The sequence below is a fragment of the Pteropus vampyrus genome, unplaced genomic scaffold (assembly GCF_000151845.1).
Source record: "Pteropus vampyrus isolate Shadow unplaced genomic scaffold, Pvam_2.0 Scaffold399, whole genome shotgun sequence".
Lineage (NCBI taxonomy): Eukaryota > Metazoa > Chordata > Mammalia > Chiroptera > Pteropodidae > Pteropus > Pteropus vampyrus.
The window spans coordinates 157,028-168,339 of record NW_011889180.1 but is presented as its reverse complement, the minus strand read 5'-3'; positions in this window follow the sequence as shown (position 1 = coordinate 168,339).

Genomic DNA, 11,312 nt, shown 5'->3' with positions numbered 1-11,312 from the left:
TCTAATCCTCAGTGGCATTTCCTGTGCTTAACACAGAGGTTATCTCCCTTCGAACCTGGGCAGGGTACTTTGGAGGGTGTCCCCTTTCACTCAGGTTACCCATTCTGGAGATTCCTGCCCATTCTGGACCAGATCTGTGGGCCTACCTTGCTATTCATTCTGTGCAAAAATAGGGAGAGAAGTCAGCAGGCCCTCCGTTGACAGCCAGCGAGGCCAAGGTGAGGCCTGAGCTGGCAAAGGGCCCCAAAGCCTCAGGATTCGGTTGTTTGGCTCTTCCAAAGCAGAAGCAGCTTGTGTGATCGGGGGTCCCCGCAACGATTTTCACAGTCCAGGGCCCAGTTAATGTGGATGCATTAGCTACCCCTGGGAAATGGTGCCATGCGACCCGGGGCAAGTCTCTGCTCTTCTCTGGGCCTCCGAGTCCTCATCTGTGAATAAAGAATCTGAAAAACTTCTCAGAGATTCGCTCTCAAACAGCGTGTTAAACCCAGCAGAGAATGCCGTATCCTGAGACGGGACGTCGCGCTGGGGGCATGGGCTGCTGCTGTGCAGTCCAGACGTCCATGGGAATCAGTTCGACCTTCCTCCTAACCTGCTTAGAAGCACCGAAGAGCAGCCAGCCTGCTCTGGCCTCTCTGGAGAACTTGGGCTCCTGCAGCCAAGAGAGCCGTCCCCAGGCCTCCTATTGTCCTCATCCCCCCAACCCTTGCTCTGGGTCTGTCCTGGGATCAGACAGAAAAACCCATCTGGTTTCTCATAACATTCCTCCCTTCCTACACGGGCCACCAGTTAGGTCCCAGGTGCCTGTACAGGATTTCCATTTCCTTCTGCTCCCAGGGCCGCCACCCCCTAATCTGGGCTCTGCTCTAGCCAGGTTTTTTCCCAAAGCCAAGGGTGGGAGGTGGGATTCCAGGCTAATCACAGGAGGGGCCTGATCAGCAGCACAAAACACCTACTTGGCAGGAGTTGAGAACTGCCTGGAAGGAGATGGGGTAGGGTTTCGTAGAGGAAAGAAGGAAGGCCACGAGGAAAAGGCAGCACGTACCAGGTTGCAAAGGCCTGGACCGAAAGGCCAGGGAAACCTGGAGACCTCGAGATCAGTTTGGGCAGAGCGAAAGGTTTCTTGCATCATTGCCCAGAAAGGAGGGGCAGGATGGGGAAGTCTGGCCCGGAGATGGGCCCTAAGACCCACCATGGCAGGGAGGAAAGTGTAGGCTTTCCGCCTTGGGCTGGGCTGGTCACCCAGGACTGTGCTTGCGGGAAGTGTGGGAGGCCTTGTTAATGACTGTTCTCAGCAGGCTGCAGGCTGCCAAGGGTCAGTGTGATAAGAGAGAAGAGATAGACTTCTTGAGTTTTATCCTCCTGACAGCTGCCTTCTCTCAGCCGGCCCCACAGACACTGACAGTCTATTGTGGTGCTGCCCTTGCTCTCTCTCTCATTCCTGAAATACACACGCCCTGGCTGTAGCCTAGCTGGGTTTTCCTGGGCCTGGCTGCCGGCTCCCTTCCCATCTGTAGTCAGATGAAGTCAGCACTGGGGGAGGGTCAGTCCTGGCAAGGCTGAGCCAATTCCGAGCCTGAACTTGAGGTGGGAAGACACCTAGGAAGGGGCCGAGGCTCTGGGCTTAGCAGCGACTCTCCGAACTGCCTGGTCCGTTTTGGTCTCAGGGTCACCCTGCCACTCAGCCAGCCAGACCTGGGTCCAGAGGGCATTTGGGGAGTTCCTCCCTTGCCCCAGAGCGTTGTGAGTCCAGCTGTTTTGCTGGAAGGAGTGGAGATAGACATCTGATGGGAACTGTGCAGGTCACTTTGGCGCCTCTGTGCAGAATGAATCAGAGGGGTCTCTTTAGTAGATCTGGGGCTTTAGCAGTCAGAGGGCTAATGTAGCCGAAAGAGGACAGTTCCTTAGATTGTGTGATGGTGGCAGACGTGGAGAGAAGTAGAAAGATGAGTGATTTCGGTGGTAAAAATCAGGTGCACTTTTAATAGGTTGCCTGAGGGAGGCTGAAGGAAGAAGGAGGCAGAGACGACTCCCAGGTTTCAGAGTTGGATAGACGATGTCCCTTTCCCAGAAACTGGGAATACAGAAAGGGGACTGCGTTTGGGTGGGCTTAGAGCATGCGCGAGTCTGGCTTGGGGCAGGTTAGAGGTACCCAGCATTTTGGGGTATCTCTAAGGTACGTCATCTAGGGAGTAGCATCCAGAAATGAATGGGATAGATGGGTTTGGAGTTCAGGGGAGTGTCTGGCATCATTTGAAAAGCCAGATATGACTCTTAACAGATTGAGAGACAGGTTTGGAAAGTGTTCCTCCAAAATCTATTACCAGACGAGGAATGGAACTTAGGGTCCTGACTTCCCATTGCTTTCCATGTCCAGGGTCGTCTTCTCTTTCCCTGATCACTTCAGCTGGTTTAGAGTCAGTCTGGGCAGCAAAAGGCATGGCCCCACCCCTGCCGAGTCTTCCCTGTGGTTGGAGGACTCTGGTGGTGGGCAGGACTAACCCCAGGCCATCTAGGAAGACTGTGCATGTTGGATCTTTCCTATCTGCACATCCGGGCAATATCCCTACCTAGAGAAGACTTTGGGTCCTGACCAGAACAGAACAGAGCCACTGCTGGGAATCCCAGAACCGCTTTTGTTCCTGCGGGCTTGCAGGCTTCTGGGCTGGGTTGACCTATGAAGCACAGGCATTTAGAGACAAATTCGGGGGCAGCCCTTAAGCGATACAATAAGTAGCTTTTTAAAATTCTTTTAAATGAAATAGAAATTGGTTATACATGTGTGCAAGATTGTATCAGTTGGACGACTTCAGTTACAACGGCCAAAAATCCAACTCAGAATGCTCTTTGATAAAAGGGAACCAGTTGACTCACACTCGAGGGTTTGGCTGGCCACATGCAGGGAAGATGAGGCGCTCTAACCACTTCCATCTCACCCTGCTCTTCTCTGTGGTGATGACACTCAGTCCCTACGTGGTAGAAGGTGCCTGCCATCAGTGCGGGCCTCCATCCTCTCAGCATCCCTTCCCAGGATTCCCATAGGAGTCCTGGGTGCTCTTGGAATTGGGGCCCATGCCTAACATTGGGCCAAGTACTGTGGCTGGGTGCATTTGGTGCTTTGGCCAGGTCTGGGTTTTATGGCACAGAGATGGTTCCCCAAAGGAAGGTGGGGTATTGTCCAATCTAGACACATCATGTGTCGAGGCAGCAGGCAGTGCTAGGTGTGCACATGGACCCTTAGAGACCTTTCAGTGGCTCCCAGCCTGACTAAGGTGTCAGAAATACCACTGTAGACAAACTAGTAAGGATTTATTGCCATTTATTAATTTACTTTGTTAAAACCTAAATGCTAGAATATAGAGTGGAACTTGGAATCATTGAGTCATTCTATGTACAGAGCAGGAAGTGGAGGTTGAGAAATTTGCCCAATATCCTCAAACCAGTAGACAGAAGAACTGAGACCAGAACCTGGATCTTTTGACATGCAGGCTAGGGGCTCTTACCAGAATGAAGTGACATCTTTTAAGAAGAAGACCCCTCGGTACCCCAGCTGCCATCCACAGGAAGTCATTCATCCCCTGGACTGCAGGACAGGAGCTGACAGAGGCAGGTTATGGCAAGTGGTCTCTTCTTCGTGGTGGCCCAGGGCTGTCTGCCGTGGTGGTTGGTGATACGCAGGGGTCTGTCTACACTGTGACTTCAACCAGTCCCAGTAAACAGAGGAGGCATTGGCTTTGCTCTGGCTGGCTTCTGCCCGGTGCTGCCTCTGTCTCTTCTCCATCTCTCCTGTCATCTTGGCTTCCTGCATGCTCACCCTCCCCCTGTGTTGTTTCCGGCTGGGGCCTGGATAAGGATGCAGCTCCAGGGCTGCTGTGCCTTCCGGATTACGTTGGAGTGTTTCCTACTAGGGAGATTTGTGCCCCTCTGTCTTCTCCCTTGAAAGAGAATGCCCAGGACAGTGGTGTCAGTCTCAGGTACATATAGGCAAATAGCATGATTTTGGCCTCAGTTCCCAATCATTTCCAATTTGCGAGGGTCCAGATATTTATCCAGTTTGGCTGAGTCAGGAATGGGATGTTGTAGAAAGAGCTCTGGGCTTCGACCCTCAAACTGAACAAGAAGAGACCTCAAGTTCAATCTGAAACACACTTCTTGCTTTGGGTGAGTCCCTTCTCTGGGCCTCTGGTCCAGAAAGGGAAGGCTGGCCCTGTGAGGGGCTTCGTCTGTTTGAGAGTGTGAGTTATATATCGACAAGCTGCTGCAGGTCCTGGAAGCGTGGGAGTAGTTTTCACCAGCTCTTCTTTGCCCAGACAGTGAGGTAGGGCTCTTCTGAGTTTGAGACTGAATTCCTTTCATTCTGACCATCTCTCCAGGCATCTTTCTCCCTGCCCTGTAGATATTTGCTGACAGCCAGTTCTTCTCTCCTGAACGGCCAGCCCATACTGACCAGTGTGCTCCGTCTGCCTTTCCCACTCAGCTCCCGGAGGCCCGCTTGCCTGCCTGTTTCTGTCTGGGGCCCCGTTCTAAGCGATTACTCAGCCTGGGCCATTCCTCCCTGTTCCCTTAGGCTTTGCTGTGCCTCATCCTCTGTGAGTCTGCAGCTTTGTGGGATCTCAGGTTTGGAGTGTTTTGCAGCTTGTGGCCATCGATTATTTCATCTTGGCAGGGACTGTGAGATAAGTAGGACAGGCTTTATCTCACTCATCTTACAGATGGAGGACCTGAGACCCAGAGAGGTATGATTTTCCCAGAGACACAACTTTCAGATAGCAGAGCCAGTCCTGGAATTGAGGTCCTCTGGGTTTAGGCCAGAGTCCACTGTAAAATGTTAACTCATAGCTACATGTTGGGATGGCAATACCCCGGTCTTCCCAGGGAGGGCCAGGGGCTTGAAAGCAGGCCCTGGGCTCCACCTCTCTTCAGCCCCCAGGTCACCTGCACAGCCCTAGTCCCAAAGAAGCACCGTCATGTCTGCCATCCCTGTGTAACCCCAAGATACATAGTAAAGCCAAACAACAGAGGCCTCTCCTTGGGGACCATCATAATGGACCGTGGTCTGTGTATTTTTCCTCTCTCCACGTCCCCCAAAGTTGACAACAGGAATGCATGTCATGATGGATATCATCTGAGCAGGGAGTGCATAACTTAGGCTAGCTCTGGAGGATGAATCACTCCCTAAGGAAGGGACTGGGGAGGGTTCCTGGCTCCCCCTCTCACCCCATCCCTGCTCCCTTCACTTGGGGGTGAGGGTCAGAGGCAGTGCAAGGGGAAGATTCACCTTGTGCCTACTCATAGCAGCTGATATTGCCACTTTCCAGAGGTGGCAAAGCAGATAACCTTGCGACCTCGGGGATCTTTATTCCTCTCAGGGGCCCTGCCCAGAGCAGTCATGGCATATTATCAGCTCCTCAGTGAAGAAGGAGATTGCTCAGCCAGACCAAGGGAGAAATGGAAGCAGGTGTGTGTGTGGGGTGTGGCCCAGCCCCGCAGCTGGGCTCTCCAGTTCACCAGCCACCTGCTCGCTACGTCCTGGAGCTGAACGTCAGTAGCACAGGGACAGGCGGGGGTACAGGGAAGGACCGCTTCCCTAAGCTAGCTGGAAGTTTGGTGCTGGGAGTTACCTGATGGCACCGGGCTGGGCACACGCTCAGGGCCTCTAACTAGAACTTCCAAGTCTCTGTTGGAAAGGCGACATCCGGAGGACACAGCAACTGAGCAAGGGCCCAACTCTGGGCTCCCCCATCCTTTGACTTTGCTTCTCTCTTCCTGCACTCCTGGGGGAGAGGGACATTGCCTCCCTTTAATCCGCTGGCCCAAGCATGGGTACAGACACCTTTAGGTTTCCATTAGCATAGCTGCCACAGGCTGACCGTTCCAGAAGACATGACTAAGTATAAAAAGAGAACAAGAGAAAGCTTAGGATAGGGTTTATGAAGAACAAAAACAGTCGGGCTCACAAAGTACAGGTTAACCGCTTTGTTTCCAGGGTTTTCAGAGTACTCCGCCCACCGGAGATGCCTGCCTCGAGGGCCAGCCTGCTTCCGCATGCCCTTCCACCGGGATCTCAAGCCTCCCAGCACTGGCCTGTCTCCCTGCCTGAGGCACTCCCTAGAGCCCACACCGCCATGAATTCTCTCCAAGATGCCTGGTCCACCTCCCGGCCAAGAGCCTGTCCCCCTTTCCTCTCTACCCAGGGCTCTTTGACTGCGTGTGTGGCCGGGTGAGGTTTGACCCCTTCCCTAGGCCCCCTAGGGGCTTGGCATCTACACGACTGGACCTTCTAGGAGTGCTGTCTTAGTCCAAGTAAACCTTGTCATGGGATCCATCTCTGGATGCCGTGCTCAGGTCCCAGCTTAGCCCACGAGCTGCCATAGAAGGGCTGGTGGTTCTCCAGCATCTGATCTTGGGAGGAAGTGTACATGTCTCCCCACCTGCTTCCTTCTTCCCACTGGGCCACAGGAATAGAAACTGATAAGAAGGGGGTCTGGTTGGTGGAAGTTTGGGGATGGGTTGGGGAAAGAGTGTTCTGGTGTGTGTTTGTTTTTTAAACAAAAACAAAAAGAACACTTTAAAGTCATTTAGTCTTAAGGAAGTAGATAAGAGCCTGACCACAAAGTTTCCGGCCTACAGCCCACCTCCGCTTCTTGCCGGTCATGTGAGTGGTGCCCAAGAGCCATACAGGTCTCCACACTCCAAGCCGCTGTCTACCAGCGCACGCAACGCTCCCATTTCATACCACATGTTCAGATGAAACCACAAAAAAATCGAACCGCCACTTCACAAGGAAATGTGGGGGCAGCCTGGATAGAAAAAAGGAGGTGGTCGTCAGCCTACTGTCCCCACCCTGCTAAGGTTGGAGCCCGTTAGAGAAATTTGCCCCATGCAAAGTCAGCCTCCATACCTACAGCCCAGGCTGTCGCCCGCATGGTGTTTGGCAGACATTCCACTTGGGTGGCTTGGTTGGGCCATGAAATCTGGAAAGTTAACAGTCAGAGGTCATACCAGCGCATTACAGGGGCTGATGACACAGAGCTGTGTTCTCACCTGCACCTTCCGGTGAGACACGGGCCCTCGCTGAGTGAGCCTGCTGCTCCTGCCTCCAGCCCCTGGGCTGAGAGAGGGAAGAATCCCCGAACCAGGATGCCGCACTCCAAGGAAGGGGCAGAAGCTCCATCGGCATTCCCAGGGCTCTAGCCTGTCCCATTGGAGCTTTGGGCCAAGCCCATCCCAGTATGCCACCCAGGAAGGACTGGGGTCTGCCGTCTGCTTTGTTGTTGGGTTGTGCCTATGCAATGACTGCACAGACCCCATTTCTGCAGTGAAGCTGTCAGTCACCCTGCTTCCTGGGCCCCTTTCCTAAATATGTAAGTACTGTCAGTTGGGGCGTGACCTCTCCCCTGGCATCCTCTCCCTTATCCTCCCATCTCACAGAGGAAGTGGCGATAGATGCTAGAGTTTTAAGTTGAGTCCTTTCATTCTGGACCTGGGCCAAGGCCTGACTAGAGTTTTGAGCCACAGAGGCTGTGGCCTGGAAGCTTCTAGAAACATAGCTTCTCCCTTCCCTAGGTGTGCTTTCGCAAGACTTGTATGTTCCCTCGCTCGGTTCTCCTCCATCAGTCCCTGAGGGGGTCTAGCATGCCTGAGCCTTCCTCAGGGTGGCCAGCCTTCCAGTGCATACAGGTGGAGGGAGCTGAGAACCCAGTCCGGAGCCCCTTGCCATGGTCCAGGCTGGGGGAGGGGCAGGAGAGGGCAGTGGTGGAAAGCACCAGCAGCAGCACCTATCCTGTTCCTGTTCCCCAGGTAAGGGCGAGAGTGATCAGATTCAGGAATTGGGAGAAAGAGGGCTGGCTGGGAGTTAGGCAGGGAAAGCCATGCCCCTCTGCCATTTTGTGTGAGTCACAGCTGCTTAGGAGAGCATTTGCTCCTTGCCCCCAGCCCCTGGAGCTTCCTTCTCGGTCCCCATGCCCTGGCCCGGGAGTGTTCCAGGGAGCCATCTGGGTGTGATGGGCCATGTCTTCACTGGTCGATTCCTTGCCGTGTAGGTGCACGTGTGAGGATGAGAGGGCTGAAGGGTACCTGGGGAAACCATTGCTCCTCTTCCCTCTGCCCCTTCCGGTGAGGGGGGTGGAGTGCAGTGAGACTCTCTTCTAAACCTCCTCTTAGATCCACCTGGTCCTTCCACCCCAGGGGAGAGGGGGCACGTGTGTTTGGGGGAGCCAGCATTGAGGAGGACTGGATTAACCCATGTTTCTGAGGAGAGCAAGTTTGACAGGGAGCATAGTCCTTTTCCCCAAGGGAAAACACTGCCCTTCACCAGTGTTCTGGCTGCTTATGCCCCTGTGACGGCCTCTGGGGTAGACTGTGGAATCACGTCACCAGCTCTCATCTCTTTAGAGGACAAGACCTACAATTGAGACCTGGGATGCCAGTCTCTGAGGTCAGCTGCCCCCTGGCATACCCTTGGAAGGACAGCCCTCCTAGGAGAGCCCTGGGCGGCAGGCTGGCGGGACTAGGACGAGCCCTCAAAACAGGAGCCCCATTGCTGTGCTCCTTGGCAGGGCAGGAGCCACAGGGTCCTCGAAAGAAGAGCTATGCTAAGGGACAGTGATGCAGCTATACAAAGAGGGAGAGGGCTGGGGCTCTCCCCATGCTGTCTGCCACTCCCTGGTGGCAATAAATATTTGTTGAATGAACGCATCCTCTGCTTTTCTCTTGAGATTCAAAACAGCACAGACATGCAGACAAGGACAGAAGGAAAAGGAGGGCCGGGCAGCTTCCCTGTGCTCTTCCTTATACATCTGCGGGGTGACTGAGATCTGCATCATAAAGGGTGAAGAACAGCCCAGCCACCCTGGTGCTCTAACCTTATCTTTAAAGGAAATCCGCAGACTCCGAACTCCCTATGCCAGGTGCCCCTGACCCTGGGAGGCGTTGTGGTCAAGTTTAATCGCCCCTGGGAGGCAGAGTTGGGCAATAATAAGGTCTAAACCAGCAGCTCTCCAAACTCCCCTCTAGCTTACCTTGGGCCACCATTCATTCATCCTACTCCCTGCTTACGCTAAAAATCCCTGAAGAAATTTAGATTTGTTTTTCAGTCTCCTACCTTCAGGTTCTTTCACCTGTCCCCAGCTTCTCTTAATGTCTGAGGCTTTCAGCCCTGCGGAGAAACCCATTATTTGTCTTTTCTAGAGTCTCGCTGCCAAACTGTAGCTAAAGAGCCACTGTGGGATGGAACTTGGTGAGCTATTTGGAAGCAGCTCAAGGCAGGCCTCTGTTCTGTGTGGTCTGATGAAGTGGCAGCTGGGGAGGAGGTGACAGGCTCCATGACCCACAAGCTCTGCTACAAGATGGACATAGCACTCCTTTCTGCACAGTCTGGGGGTCAACTGGGACAGAGCTGACTCTGAAACCTCAGGTCCGTGCTGCCCACCCAGCCTCCCTGGAAGCTGCTGCCTGCCACTGGGAAGAGTGGGGAGGCAGTGCCCCTGGCTAGCCAGGAAAGGAGGCCGTGAAGCACAGCCCTGCCGGTGCTGGCCTGGGAGTGGGGCTGGGAGTGCTGAGGAGCCCGTGATGCTTATCCAGGGTCGTGGGACTGCAGGCCAGGAGAGTTGCCCAAGCCGGGGCTGGGGCTCAGAACTGTGGCGCTTAACCTGCCCAGCCCTGGAGCACCGGCACCGAGCTGGGAGCTTTTTGCCGCCTATCCTTACAGACACCCTCCGAGATGGATGATATTCCCACTTTACAAGTGAAAACAACAGGTGAAAGAGGCTAAATGGCTAATAGCTGGCAAGTGGCAGTGCCAGATGTGAATCCAGGGTTTTCTAGCTACTTTCTTTCTCTGGGAGGCTTGACTGGAAAGCGGCTTTGAGTCGGGGTGAACGGATGTGAGATCTCACAAGCTCTAGTTGGGAAGGACTGCAGCCAGTAAGTAGCCCCTGGTGTTTTGGGGAGTGAGCAGAGAGAGTACCATTTTAGCAGGTGTGTCTCTGCCAATGGAAAATTGAGAGCAGGACACTTTGTGTCTCTGCCAATGGAAAATTGAGAGCAGGACACTTTGACCATTCCCATGGTCCAGGCAGCTTCTTTCACTTTTATACACACACCTTTCTCATTGCCTGCAATTTGTTAAATCTGGTTTGTACTTGAGGCTTCATGTTCCATGGTGGCCCATGAGAAGGTAGAGAAAGTTTTCGCTTCTAGAACATTAGAGCTGGAAGAGTGGGGGCAAAATGTAATGATCACTTTCATCTGCATACTTACATAGTATTTTATAAAAATGGCTTCAAAGCATTTTTTCATTACCATTATTTCTTCTGATTCTTATAACTCTGGGATTATATGTAGAGATGATACTCAGTTGAACAAATATTTTTCTGATGCTTGCCATATGCAGGTCAGTGGTAGGTCCTACAATGGTGAGACAGAAATGATGAATTATAACATGGTCTCTGTACACTTAGAGTTTATATTGTAAGTGAAGGAAATAGACACGTACATGTCTTTTTCGGTTCTTCGTAGGCTCTTACTCAATACGGGCCCAATTTGGCCTATGGTCCAAACTAGTTCATAACCTCTAGAGGATAGGATAGGGTGAGAGATGAGGCTTAGGAGGGTGGCCTGGTTTGGGGGTCTCTGGATCTATGTTAAGGAGCCCGACCTTGGCCCCATGAATAAAGGCACTTCATCTCATAAGCAGGAAGGTGATGAGTTTATTAAGTCTAAAGTGCCATTAGAACAAGCTAAAGAGGCAGTTGAGAATGTGGGTCTGAAACCCACATTCTACACCAGGGTAGAAGGGCAGGCTCTTAGACGTGGAAGGTGATGGTGCACAGTAGAGAGGCAAAGAAGCAAAAAGGGCTGAGGGCAGAACCTTCAGGATGCCTTAGCAGCTCAAAGAAACAAGGGAGGTCTGAGTCAAGAAAGTAGATTTTAGAGACTCAGAAGTCAGAGTGGTGGTCAGCAGGAGGAAATAGGAGATGATCAGAGAGGAAGAGGGTAGAAGGAGGACCGCCTCCTTCTAATTGTTAAAGAATCTTGCCTAGAAAGAAAAGTGGCTTGCTGCCTGGTGACAGCCTGGACTAGAATATGGCTCCTGAATCCACTGCTCTTCTGATATAATTGAAACTAAAGGCTGGGCCTGCTGCAGGCAGGCTGGGGACTTGAAGAGAGTCAGATGGGTCATCCATCAGGGGTGTCCATGTGGGCAATGTGCATTTTCCCCTGGCCCAGTAAAAGGCTAAAATGGTCAGGTGACGGCTGGAGTGGCCTTCCCCAGTCAAGGTCTGGTCAGACCACTTCTGAAAGATCCTGTT